Raw genomic sequence first — 12949 nt, 5'->3', positions numbered from 1 at the left:
GATCTTGTCTTCATGTATTGGCGTGAAGTAGATCGAGGATAACAGATCTTGTCTTCCCATACTGGTGGCGAAGTAGATCGAAGAAAGCAGATCTTGTCTTCATGTATTGGCGTGAAGTAGATCGAAGAAAACAGATATTGTTTTCATATATTGGTATGAAGTAGATCAAAGAGAGCAGATCTTGTCTTCCCATACGGGTGATGAAGTAGATCGAAGATACAAGTCTTATCTCCCTGAAGTTGCAGTGGAGCAGACAGAAGTAACTAATCCTATCTCCTTGAAGTTGCAATAGAGGGGATTAAAACCACTGATCTCGTCTATCTGAAGTTGCAGTAGAGCAGATCGCGCCAGATCTTATCTTCAAGTGGTACCAGAACAAGTTGAAGCTATAAGTCTTATCTCCCTGAAGTTGCAGTGGAGCAGACTAAAGATAGCAAATTTTTGTTCTTTTGAGAAGCCACAAGGTACGAATCCTATCTCCCTGACGTTGCAGTGGAGTGGATCGAAGCACTGGTTCCTATACCCCTGAAGATGCAGTAAGAATGAACGAGGCTACCTAAGGAAGAAAAGCACTGATAAAGTTGAAGCTCAATAAGACCGGGCACAATTGGGCTTTTAGTCTTTGCTCTATTCCCGTTACACGACAATGAGCAAAGAGGGGCAGCTGTACAATCCCAATAATGCCCGGGCCCAAGCAAATAAATAAGCTCAAATACTAGACCCAACCTACTAAAACCAGCCCATATACAAATAAAAAAATGTAAACTAAAACCCAATAATTGAAACCCAATGGCCCAAGTTACTAAACCAAGCTTGCTAGCCCAAAACACCAGCAGGAACCCTAGGCGCAGTAGCTCCCACACGCACGCTACAACAGCGTCCACACGCCGCACTTGTCGCTCCGCGCTCGTCACGCGCACTCCACGGTCACCAAACCTGCGAAAAAGGGGGACACAAGTGCAACAAATAACGGAAAGAAGTGGGGTTTTTGATTTTTTTCGGATTTTTGGTGTTAATCGGCTATATAAAGCTGATGAAAATCTGTATCAAGGGGGGATTTTCGGTAAAGGAATACACATAGAAACACTGAAAAATACAGAGAAAAAGAAAGAAAGATACAAACTTTTTTTGAATATAAAGGTGGTTTTTTTTTCTTCCGGCGTTCATTCTTTTTTCATGTTTATTGTTGATTTATAAAGAGAAGAGAGTGAAGAGGAGTTTACCTCTGTGCTCGAGCCGCCGTTTGTTACCATTTCCGCCGCAATCGGAGATCCGGTTCAAAAGGCCTACGAGCGACGGCGCAGAAAGAAAATTTAAAAAGAAAACCCTAGCAGAGCTTCAAAGTTTTTTCCTTTTAGCTTGTGTTTTCTGCAAATTTTTTAAAAAACAACAAGGTAAAACTAATTTAAATAGTAAGGCTCAAACGGCGCCGTTTTGGGGGGGAATCCGCGCGTCGACTCGACCAGGTTCCAGGATCCGCGCGTTTTCCTTTAAATGGTCTATTTGCGCATTTGGTCCTTCAAATTTTAAATTGTTTTTAAATCAGTTTTTGTTTATTTTCTAATTTGGCCCGCATGTTTCTGCCTTTGTTCATTTCAGCCCATATCACTGCACATAGTTTTGGGGAGGCGGATTATTTGCGATTTGGCCCTCCATGTAATTCGTATGTCGCGATTTGGCACATTATTTTGCACAAATTTCATTTATTTCTAGTTATTTTAGTTTTTAACTATTTGGTCCTTTTTTTGCAATTTGTTGTTTTTTTTAAATTTATTTACTCCCATCATTTATTATTATTGTTATATTATTTATTACCATCATTATTATTATTATTATTTTTATATTTGTACATACGCATAGTTTTTTTATATAATATATATATGTTTTTTTTGTAGTATACGTATTATATATATATATATATATATATTTTATTCATATGTTTTTATTTCAATTTTATTTCCTAACTTCTATATATATACTCTTATATTTTAGTTTCGAAAATCTTTTTTTACTTCGTAAATATATACGCATATACCCTTTTTATTTTATCTTCATAATTTTCATATACATATATATATACATATTTTTAGAAATTATTATAAGTTTCTTTTGTTTTATATACTATCTTTTTTTTATATGTATGCTTGTATATGTGCGTGAAATGTATGCATACACAGATTCTCAAATTTACTTGTATATTGTGCCTGTATATATATATTTTGCAAATACATGTACATATATATTTAAATTAAAGTATTTTTGTTTCATGTTATACATTAATTTTTTAGCATACCTTTTAGAAAACATATATTTTGGTTTTTTCAAAATTTTTGTTTTAAATCATCATATTTTATAAATTTCCAAAATATTTGGCATTCATGATTCTCGAGAAAGATCGTGTCCTAACTTACTGGATTGTGATTATTTTTTCGATGAATTTAGAAAACCAAGTATTTATTTTGCATTAAATTCGCAAATTTTAAATAAAAGCTTATTCTTGGGATTTCAAGAATGTTTGGTCCTAACTTACTGGTCCTGATATTTTGACTCCTCGAGATAAGAATTTTCAAAAGCAAAAGGCAATATTCGGGTATTTTGAAGATTTAAAAACATTGTGCCCTAACTCACTGGGTGTGGTGTTTTATTTCTTTGAAATAAGAATGTCTTACTATTTTGATTCATTCATGAAATATAAAGTTTTCTTTAAAAATCTTTTCAAATTTTCGACCCCAAGACATTAAATAATCAATTTGGTACCGATTTTGGGCGTTTCGAGGGTGCTAACCCTTCCTCGTGCGTAACTGACTCCCGAACTCATTTTCTCAAATTTCGTAGACCAAAATCATTTTTAAGGTGAGTCGATCACACCTTAATAAAGGATCGGTGGCGACTCCAGTTTTTATTTTTAAGTCGAAACTAAAATTTTTGTTTTCAAAAAACGGTTTCGACAAGTACAATTATAATATAATTACATAGCATAAGCTCCAGCAGCTATAAGTAGAATGATACCGACACAAATCATAATTACATTGAAGCCAAAGTATGTTTGGAGGAGAACCCACACATGATAATTACATAAGATTCGAACCTAGGTGCTTAAGGATCCTAAACCTAAATTATTTAAATTAATTTTAATTTAATGTAAACTTAAGTTAATTAAACAACAAATTTATTTTAACCTAAACACAATTAAACCTTTAGGCTTGGTTAAGGCGAAAGTTTTGGACCCTTGAGCATATAGGTTCGAGATTCACCATGTTATGATGTATGATTTTTCAATCCCAACATGTGTGTATGCCTTGGATGATTTTTTTTTCAGTTCTTTTTTATTCTTTGCTTGTCATGTCTGTCTTATACTAATTTGATTTCATGTTATAATTGCTTTTATATATATATATATTTGTAATTGTAAAAACATAAAAAAAAACTTTAGATTTTTTATCAAGGTAAATTTTATTTTCAATTTAAAGGATAAATAACAAAACTAAACAAGAACATTGGGTTAACGTGCAATGCTGCACATATTTTTTTTAGATAAATAATAACTCAAGACTAATTACAACATTACAAAAAGTAGGGTACTGTAACCAAAAGAATGACAAAAAACATCTATGTTCTATTTACACTCCATCCCCATTTTGTGCATAAAGTTTGTTGGCTAAGAGATCTTTCGGCCATCTTACTTCCAATTATCGTATCCCTAACAAAACCTTTTAATTGTATCTCTAACAAAACCTTTCACTAGCAAAAGAAGAGCTTGAGATTACCTTTACTTTCTACTATGAATTCTTCCATTTCTTTCTTTCAAACCACCTAAGGATGGTGGCTTTAAAACTTTACCTTTGCATTTACCATCAACCATTGAATTCTATTATGCCAAGTATAATGAACATCAATGAAACCACATGCATTCTATATATCATCCCTGTTCATTGAAACCACATGCATTCAATATATCATCCCATAACAGCTTAGAAAAAAAAAAGCATGTAATGAAAAGATGATCTCTAGTTTCCAAAGCTTCTCCACACAAAATGCAATCATTAAAATTTTGAAAACCCTAAGAGCAAAGCCTACTCCTAATAGGAAGTCGATCCAACATGGCTAACAATGATATAAAAAATGTTAAGAATAGAAAGTTGACCTCCGATCAGTCTATGCCATGGTACCCTCTCTTTTCTGTCTGATAAGATCCCATGCCTTGACAGCTTTATATCCCTCCCCAATCCATTTCCATTTTAGAATTCCTCATTGCACCTCACTAAGCAAGGAGTTAAATTTCTTAGCTTAAGGAATTTTATTATAGTTCAAGTACAGTTGGCTTGCAATTGAATTTGAAGACACAAGTCTGAATCCAAGCCACCATAGAGATCCAGCAGTTGTAAAAATCCTCCAAAGGTTTTTAAATTGACTAGAGATCTAAGTGATCTTCTTTATAACCTTTGAAGGCAACAAGTTTCTACACAAGAAAAATTGTATGCCAAACACAACTGATTGAATCAACCGAAGCCTTCATGCAAAAGTCAATTTTCTAGCATTCCAACTTTTAATCCTACTTGTAATCTTTTCAACAAGAGGGTGGAAGTCACTATATCTCAAATTCCTAGTTACTAATGGTACAACAAGGTACCTAACTAGGAGAGCTCCAAATTTCAGGCCAGTAGGTTCTACAATTTCTTACACCTCAAAATTATTTAGACTAGTGTTAAATAATTCACTCTTAGATGAGTTTATTTATAGTCTAGAGACTTGATAAAATAAGCCAAGAACATTTTTAATTGATTGTATAGATGCCAAATTCCCTTCGGTGAAAACCAATAGGTCATTCACAAAACAAAGATGGGAACCACAAAATTTTTGCACTTAGGAGACTCCAAAATTTTGTGCTTCCCAGTTGCATTAAGAAGGCAAGACAAAACATTCATGCCCAAAATGAACAAATAAGGGAGCAGGGGATCACCTTGTTTAACCCTTTTTTTTACTAGAAATATACACCATTAAAAGCCACTGATTACTTTGGTTTAGTGATATAAGCTTCAATCCACTTCCTAAACTTCTTCAAAAATCTAAGAACCCTTGGCACTTGCAACAGGAAATCCCAACTTCAGGAATCAAAAGCCTTCTTTAAGTCCACTTTTAGTGTACATCTTGGTGAAATAGTTTTTCTACTGTAACTGTTAACCAATTCTTGTGCTAATAAAACATTATCATTCAAATATCTCCCCTTCATGAAAGCTCATTGGTTAAGTGATGATGATAGGAAAACATTTCTTAAGCTGATTAGCTAGAATCTTTCTTACACATTTGCAAAAAGTGGAGCAGTAGGAAATTGGCCTAAAGTTTGTCATGTAAATAGGATTTGGAATCTTGGGAACTAAAATAAAGATTGTGGAATTAAAGAAAGTTAGCATTTTTCCAGTAGTGAAAAAAAAAACCTAACAACTTCCACAAAGGTTGAACCCACAATCCTCCAATTTTTTCGAAAAAATCCAGCTAAGTAACCATCAGGGATAGGAGTTGTTGACACCATTTTTTGGATGAAATCGGGGTCGACTTAGGTTTTGAAAAATGCAACGGGAGTCGCCATCAATCCTTTTTTATGAGGTGTGATTGGATCACCTCGAAAAGGGGTTGTTTTTAATAAACGGTTTGATTTTATTAAAACAACAAGTTTGGTCCACGAAATTCAGAAAAACGGGTTCGGGAGTCGGTTACGCACGAGGAAGGATTAGCACCCTCGATACGCCCAAAATTGGTACCTAGTTGATTACTTAATGTCTTAATGTCGAAAATTGAGAACTTTGAAGAATTTTAAAAATACGATCATTGTATTAAAACGTTGAAAATTTTCAAGAAAAATGAGATATTTCACGTTATTCGAGAAAGAGAATCATATCCAGTAAGTTAGGACACAATGTCTCGAATTCACGATACGCGAGTGAAAAATGCTTATTTAAAAGATATTTAACTATCTTGGATTAAAAAAGGGATCACGACCAGTAAGTTAGGACACGATCCTTTTTAAATTCCCGATATCGTTTAAAACTTGAGTTTGAAAATATTCACGTGTTTAGATTTATTGTGAAAATCAAAACCCAATAAGTTAGGGCACGACTTTCTCAAATCTAAATACAAAATACTGCCTTTATTAATTTTTTAGAAAAAATTCTCATTTCGGGAAAGCAACGTGTCCTATCCAATGCGTTAGGACACAACATATTGAATTCCCGATAATGAGCCTTTTATTATTTTAAAAAGAGTAATCTCGATTATTTAGGTTCAACGAAGAAAATCGAAACCTAATACGTTAGGGCTCAATTCTCTCAAAGATCCCAAATATCGAGTATTACTTTTATTTTTAAAATTCTCCTTTTCAAGAATCTGAGTAAAAATGAATATAATGGATAAATAAATAAGTAAATGAGTAAATGAATAAATGAATCAAGCAAATAAAATTATAAAAACGCAAGAAATGTATGGATGTACACGTGTATGTATATATATTATAAGACATAATAAGCAATGTAAATAAGCATGCATGTATATATTTATGAAAATTAAAAGGTATGTACATGGGTATGTATACAAATTACGTATTATAAACGTATAAGCATATAAATATGTATACACGTACTTATGAAGATTAAAAATATACACATAGATATATATAATTGCATATGTAAATTAATTATAATATAAAAAAAACATAAGCATATATATAAGAAAAAAATATAAAGATAAATTTAATAACCTTTAAAGGTATACATATAGATGTTACAAGAATATGTGCGTGTATATAATATATATATAACAAACTTTTTAGAAAAGAAAGAAAAATAAAATAAATAAATAATAAAAAAAGAAAACATAAATGAAATAAGGATAATAATAATATTACGGCTATTTTACCTAAAAAAGTCGTTTTTTTTCAAAATTTACTGAAATGGGCCGGTTTTTTGATTATTTACCGGAATGGTCCATTTTTCAGGAAATCGCGTCCACGTCAACGCGATGTCAGGGTACGTGTTAGGACATCGCGTCCACGTCAGCAGGTCGTAGCGCGTTCTCGGGGACGCGATTTTGACATTGATTTCACGTTTCCATTTTTTAGCTTTTAGGGTTTAGGGTGCAGGCTTTTTAGGGTTTAGGGGTCTCGGAATAAATTATTTCGAGTTGACGTTTCTGGTCAAATATTATAAAATCGCGCCCTCGAGGATGCTAATTGAGAAGAAATTGTGAAATCGTGCCCTCGTGGACGCGATTTCGCTACAGTTGGTCATGTAAGAAATAATTTTTTTTTACGTTTCTGAGCAAATAGTATAAAATCGCGCCCTCGTGGACGCGATTTTGCTACAGTAGCAAGTTTGGGCTGAGGCTATAAATTAGGCAAAAAATGTTCTTAAAATGCATAAAGTCATAGCAGAAACATTTTAGAGAGGCTAAGAAAGTAAGAGTTTTAAAATGAGTGAACGTATTAATGCTGTTATTTACTACGATGGTGAGGTTTGCCACACCGAGAATGGTGTTGTTTTTTTGTCAGAGAATACGGTGCGACTGTCATTTAACCAGAACATAGATTTGACAGAACTTCGTAAAAGAATTAGGCGTAAAATCTTCGAAATGACGCCAATGAAAGTTCTGTCAATCACGTATCGATTTTGTTCTTGTGTTGATCCAGTGACATATGACTCGTTCGACATAAAATGTGCTCGTAGCTTGGAGGCACTGGTGCAGGCTCATCTTGCTAGCGCAGCAACTTATATTGAGTTATATGTACAATTTACATCGCCAACTGATGTACTTCCGTCCGGTGTTCGAGATGTATACACGACCCCTGGCCCACACTCGGTTAGCGGGTTACAAAATACGGAACAACCCATGTTCGGTAGCGGTGTCGAATGCACATCCCCCGCAAGACACTCTGTCGGTGGATGGGACATGTACGCCGGTGGCTCGACGTTTGACGCTGGAAATACGTACTGGGGAACTGCATCAAGTTCTAGTGGATGGCAAGCTACATCCAATTGGGGACGTTATCAAATGCTAAGAAGAAGGGATGACGTACTACCTACGACATCAACCGGTGAGGGGACGTCGTATGCTGCAGATGATTGTGGGTTAGAAAATGACTCCGATGTGGATCCACCTCGAGAGCCCGGGCCGGATGGTGCAGATGTGGGATTATTTTCTGAACCGGAGCCTATTCCAACAGAAGGTGAAGAAGGTGAAAGGAGTTCAGATGATGAAGAAAATCCATGATTCAGAGCATACTCACCTCTAGCCTACATGCATAATGTCGATCTGGCAGCAGATGATGCGTTAGAGTTTCCAGATCTACCACACCGGTTGCGCGATCATACAAGTTCAGGGGTAGATTTTGGTGAACTTGAAGTTGGTAATCAGTTTACCAATAAGGATTGTTTTATTGGTGCTTTGAAACAGCATAGCATCAAAAATAGTGTTAATTACCACGTCGTTAAATCAAAATCTGATAAGTTTGAGGCGAAATATGCGGTGCAAGACGGCACATGTTCATGGAAAATCGTCGCCTCGTTAAGGAAAAGGACAGGGTTGTGGGAGATAAAAAAGTACAAAGGTCCACATACATGTGCTGCAGGTACAATATTGAATGTATCTGAATAATAATTTTATTTTGCCATGTTGCATTATTTAATGTACTCCCTCTGAAGGTGTTTCACAATATCATCCCAAAATGGATTCAGCTATGTTGGCTACCTTGATACTGCCCACGATAAAAGCAGATCGTAGGACTTTAGTGCCGGTGATAATTGCCAATATCCGTAGCCAAATAGGGTACACGCCCTCTTACCGTAAGGCGTGGATAGCTAAGCAAAAGGCGTTGGAGAAGATGCATAGTGGGTGGGACGCCTCATATAATGAAATATGGCAGTGGTGTCAGGTGCTAGAGAGATACGTCCCAAGTGCCATCACAGACCTTGAAACGGAACATGCGTACTACAACGGCCGATTGCTACGTGGATGCCAAGTGTTCAAACACCTATTTTGGACCTTTAAGCAATGTTGAGACGCATTTCCATACTGCAAGCCGTTGGTACAAATTGACGATACCTTCATGTTCGGTAGGTATAGTCATCGGCTATTGGTTGCAGTGGCACAGGACGGCGGTGGGAGAATTCTTCCATTTGCATTTGCAATAACACCGGGGGAGTCGTCTGATGACTGGGATTTCTGCCTCTCTAGGTTAAGGAGGCATGTGTGCCCCCAACCTGATATTTGCATTATTTCAGACCGGGGCGCCGGTATACTAGCTGCATTTGATCGAGAGGGAAGCTTGTGGCAGCGCACACACCATAGATATTGCCTAAGACACGTTGCTTCGAACTACTACAGGCAATATCCATCTAAGAGCGAACGACAACAAGTGACCAACATGGGTATTTACTTTATAACTATATTACTTCGTTTGTCAATTTACCTTAGTTTTATTGGTAGAAGTGGTATAAAATATTCGCTATGAACTTATATTGTCAGGGTATGAAATAAATAAAGACGTTTTCACGAGATGTTGGCAATTTTACGATCCCAAAACGAAGAAGGGGCGGACTACCTTTGTAACATACGTTTCGAACAGTGGGCACAAGCATACGACAGAGGCCTACGATATGGCCATATGACGTTGAACCGGGCAGAATGCATAAATTCTGTTCTTAAAGGAACGCGCCATCTACCGATAACATCGGTTGTGCGTAAGACATATTTCCGTTTGGCGGCGCTATTTCCAAAGCGAGCAGCAACTTATGCAGGCCAGATGCAGGGTGGCCATGTATGGTGTAGTAAGGTAGTTCAAGAAATTAACAAGGCCAAGGCGAGGGCAAACATCATGCACACAGTGTTGCACGATCGAGATAATTTATGGTTTCGCATGACGGAGTTTGACAGACCGCACCAAGGTGTTGTTGGCGGGCAATATCATGTACACTTGCGAAACAGAATGTGTGACTGTGGGAAGTTTGATGCATTTCGTTATCCATGCGCTCATGTTATTGCAGCTTGTTAGAAACTCCGTCTGGATCCCCTGAGTTATGTGGACGAAGTGTACAAATTAGAAAACATGTACAACGTATGGAGACACGTTTTCCCACCTGTTCCAGATGAACGTAAGTGGCCGCCCGTATCTCTTGCTCCTTTTAAACTGTTACCGGATAGAGAATTGCGTCGCAAGCCGAAGGGTCGACCTTGCTCCACTAGAATACGGAACAATATGGATATCCGTGAGCGAACCAGTCAACAGAAGTTGTGCGGATGGTGTAGGAACCCAGGCCATACAAGTCGATCATGCCCTAATCGCAATAGTTGAATGTAATTGTAGAAAAAATTATATTTTTATTCAATTATTAATTGATAATTGTGATAATTGTTAGTAAAATTATCAAATTACTTTAATTTCTTAATTGTTAGTACCAGCCAAAACATTTTACCAAATCTAACATTATGTAAAAACTATGTAAAATTATTAAGCCCAATAACTTTTGTTAATGGTTAGTAAATTTATTAAATTATGTAAAATTATTAAGCCCAAAAAATTGTGTTAATGGTTAGTAAGATTATCAAATTAGGTAAAATTATGTTATGATTTTTAAATAAATTATGTTATGGTTTTTAAATAAATTAGGTTAGGGTTTTTAATTAAATTAGGTTAAAGTTAGGGTTTTTAATTAAATTAGGTTAAAGTTAGGGTTTTTAATTAAATTAGGTTAAGGTTAGGGTTTTTAATTAAATTAGGTTAGGGTTAGGGTTTTTAATTAAATTAGGGTAGGGTTAGGGTTTTTAATTAAATTAGGTTAAGGTTAGGGTTTTTAATTAAATTAGGTTAAGGTTAGGGTTTTTAATTAAATTAGGTTAAGTTTAGGGTTTTTAATTAAATTAGGTTAGGGTTAGGGTTTTTAATTAAATTAGGGTAGGGTTAGGGTTTTTAATTAAATTAGGTTAGGGTTAGGGTTTTTAATTAAATTACGTTAAGGTTAGGGTTTTTAATTAAATTAGGTTAAGGTTAGGGTTTTTAATTAAATTATGGTAGGGTTAGGGTTTTTAATTAAATTAGGTTAAGGTTAGGGTTTTTAATTAAATTAGGTTAATGTTAGGGTTTTTAATTAAATTAGGTTAAGGTTAGGGTTTTTAATTACGATTTTTATTACATCAAATAGAACTTCTATTTTATTATATCAAATAATATCAAAATAACCCGGGAAAATTTCTATGCGTATTAGATCATGTACACTTCTATTTCATTAAATCAAATAATAAATTTTAATACGGTAATCAATGTCTATGACCAGGGGATTCGGTTCCACATGGCGGCGGTCGACGGTTACGCGCTGGATTCCTCATTCCTGTAGCTTCTGGCGGCGGTTGTTATTCCTCCGGTGGTGATTGTTGCTCTTCCGGTTCGGCATCTGGTTGTCGAACTTGGGACGATGATCCACCTTCAAAGAATAGTGTATGTGGAGGTGTTTGCATCATGAACGGTGACGGTGTTTGAAAGCCATGCGTTGCTGGCGATTGGTAAAAAGGAAAGCTCCCCGACGGCCCCCCTTGCGACCCCTCCTGCGTCGCTGCCCTAGTTATTGGTGGTCCGCTCGGCATAACAGGAAATGGAGCTGATCCGGGCATTTGGCTCCAACCTGCCATAGGATTCGAAAAAGGATACATGTACGGGTTAGGGTACATATAACGGCTAAGAAACGAACCTGGCATCATAGGGAAAGGCGATTGCATCGGTATCATCTGTTGAATTGCTACGTCAGGTGACTGCGTCGGTGCTCTCGTTGGGGCCGGTGATTGCATGCCTGCTGATGATGCGTCGGGTGACTGTTTGGGCCTCGTTGAGGGGTTGCCTTCGAAGTCTTCTCCTCTTGGATTTAGAGGCCCGCACCTTCCCCTTCTGAGACGTAATTGCCGTTGCCTCTCCTCTGGCGTAAGTAAATACGGCTTCCCATGGATCCTAAACCATGGCATGTATTCTGGAACGCACGCTAACTCCGGAACGATAATTTCTTCCCGAGTAGGTAGATATTCATGCCGATTTTCCCACATTTCCGTGTACTCTGACCAGTATCTAGGCCAATCCGTACCTAATAGCCGAAGGTCAATTTTGTGGTGATCGTCAAACACCTCAGGGTCCGCAGGAATCGGTTGTCTACATCCAAACTGTCGTAGGACTCTGTCTGTCTGGTGGGGCTCCACGGTTGCATAGTTGATCAACACCACTTTCGCGTGCCAAGCATTCAGATTTTGTAAAAACTCTTCCGGGATTACTGCCTGAATTGCCGGATCTTCGTATGGTGTCAATTGAAACTACATGAACATGATAGAAATATCAGTTACATACATAATACTAAATACTATATACCGGTCCCACTAGCGAATGTATGGAAATATCTATTTGCAATAATACTTACTTCTGCTTCCGACCGTTGCTCCAATAGAAGTCGTATATCTTCAAGTTTAGACGGTAATCCATGATAACTTGCCGGATGGTTCCACCTAATTAAATAAATTTTTAGCATACTTTTATTCTTACAAAATCTACATAACAATTCCAAAATGTAATATAAAATTTACCTCGTTACGAGTGGGAATGTATGTGGGTGGTTCACTCGAGGATATAGAAATGGAAAGCAAAACCGTGCCCATCGTTGCAGTAGTAACAGACAACCTCCAATGTTTGCTCTCCTCAGTCGTGTCACCTCGCACATCTCCCGATATAATGTTGCCAAGACGGCAGACCCCCAACTAAATTCACCGGCTCCTCTAAAATCAACGAGTTTTAGCAGCCACCTTAGATGTACACGGCTCCGTGACGTGTCGGGCATCAGATAGCCTCCAATGATTTGAAGAATGTATGATCGAGCATATCAGATTCTTTCAATTTCGGTTGAATTTGCATTCGGATCGGGGAAGGTGGCAC

The sequence above is a fragment of the Gossypium hirsutum genome, chromosome D12 (assembly GCF_007990345.1).
Source record: "Gossypium hirsutum isolate 1008001.06 chromosome D12, Gossypium_hirsutum_v2.1, whole genome shotgun sequence".
Taxonomy (NCBI): domain Eukaryota; kingdom Viridiplantae; phylum Streptophyta; class Magnoliopsida; order Malvales; family Malvaceae; genus Gossypium; species Gossypium hirsutum.
This window is presented reverse-complemented; position numbering follows the sequence as displayed.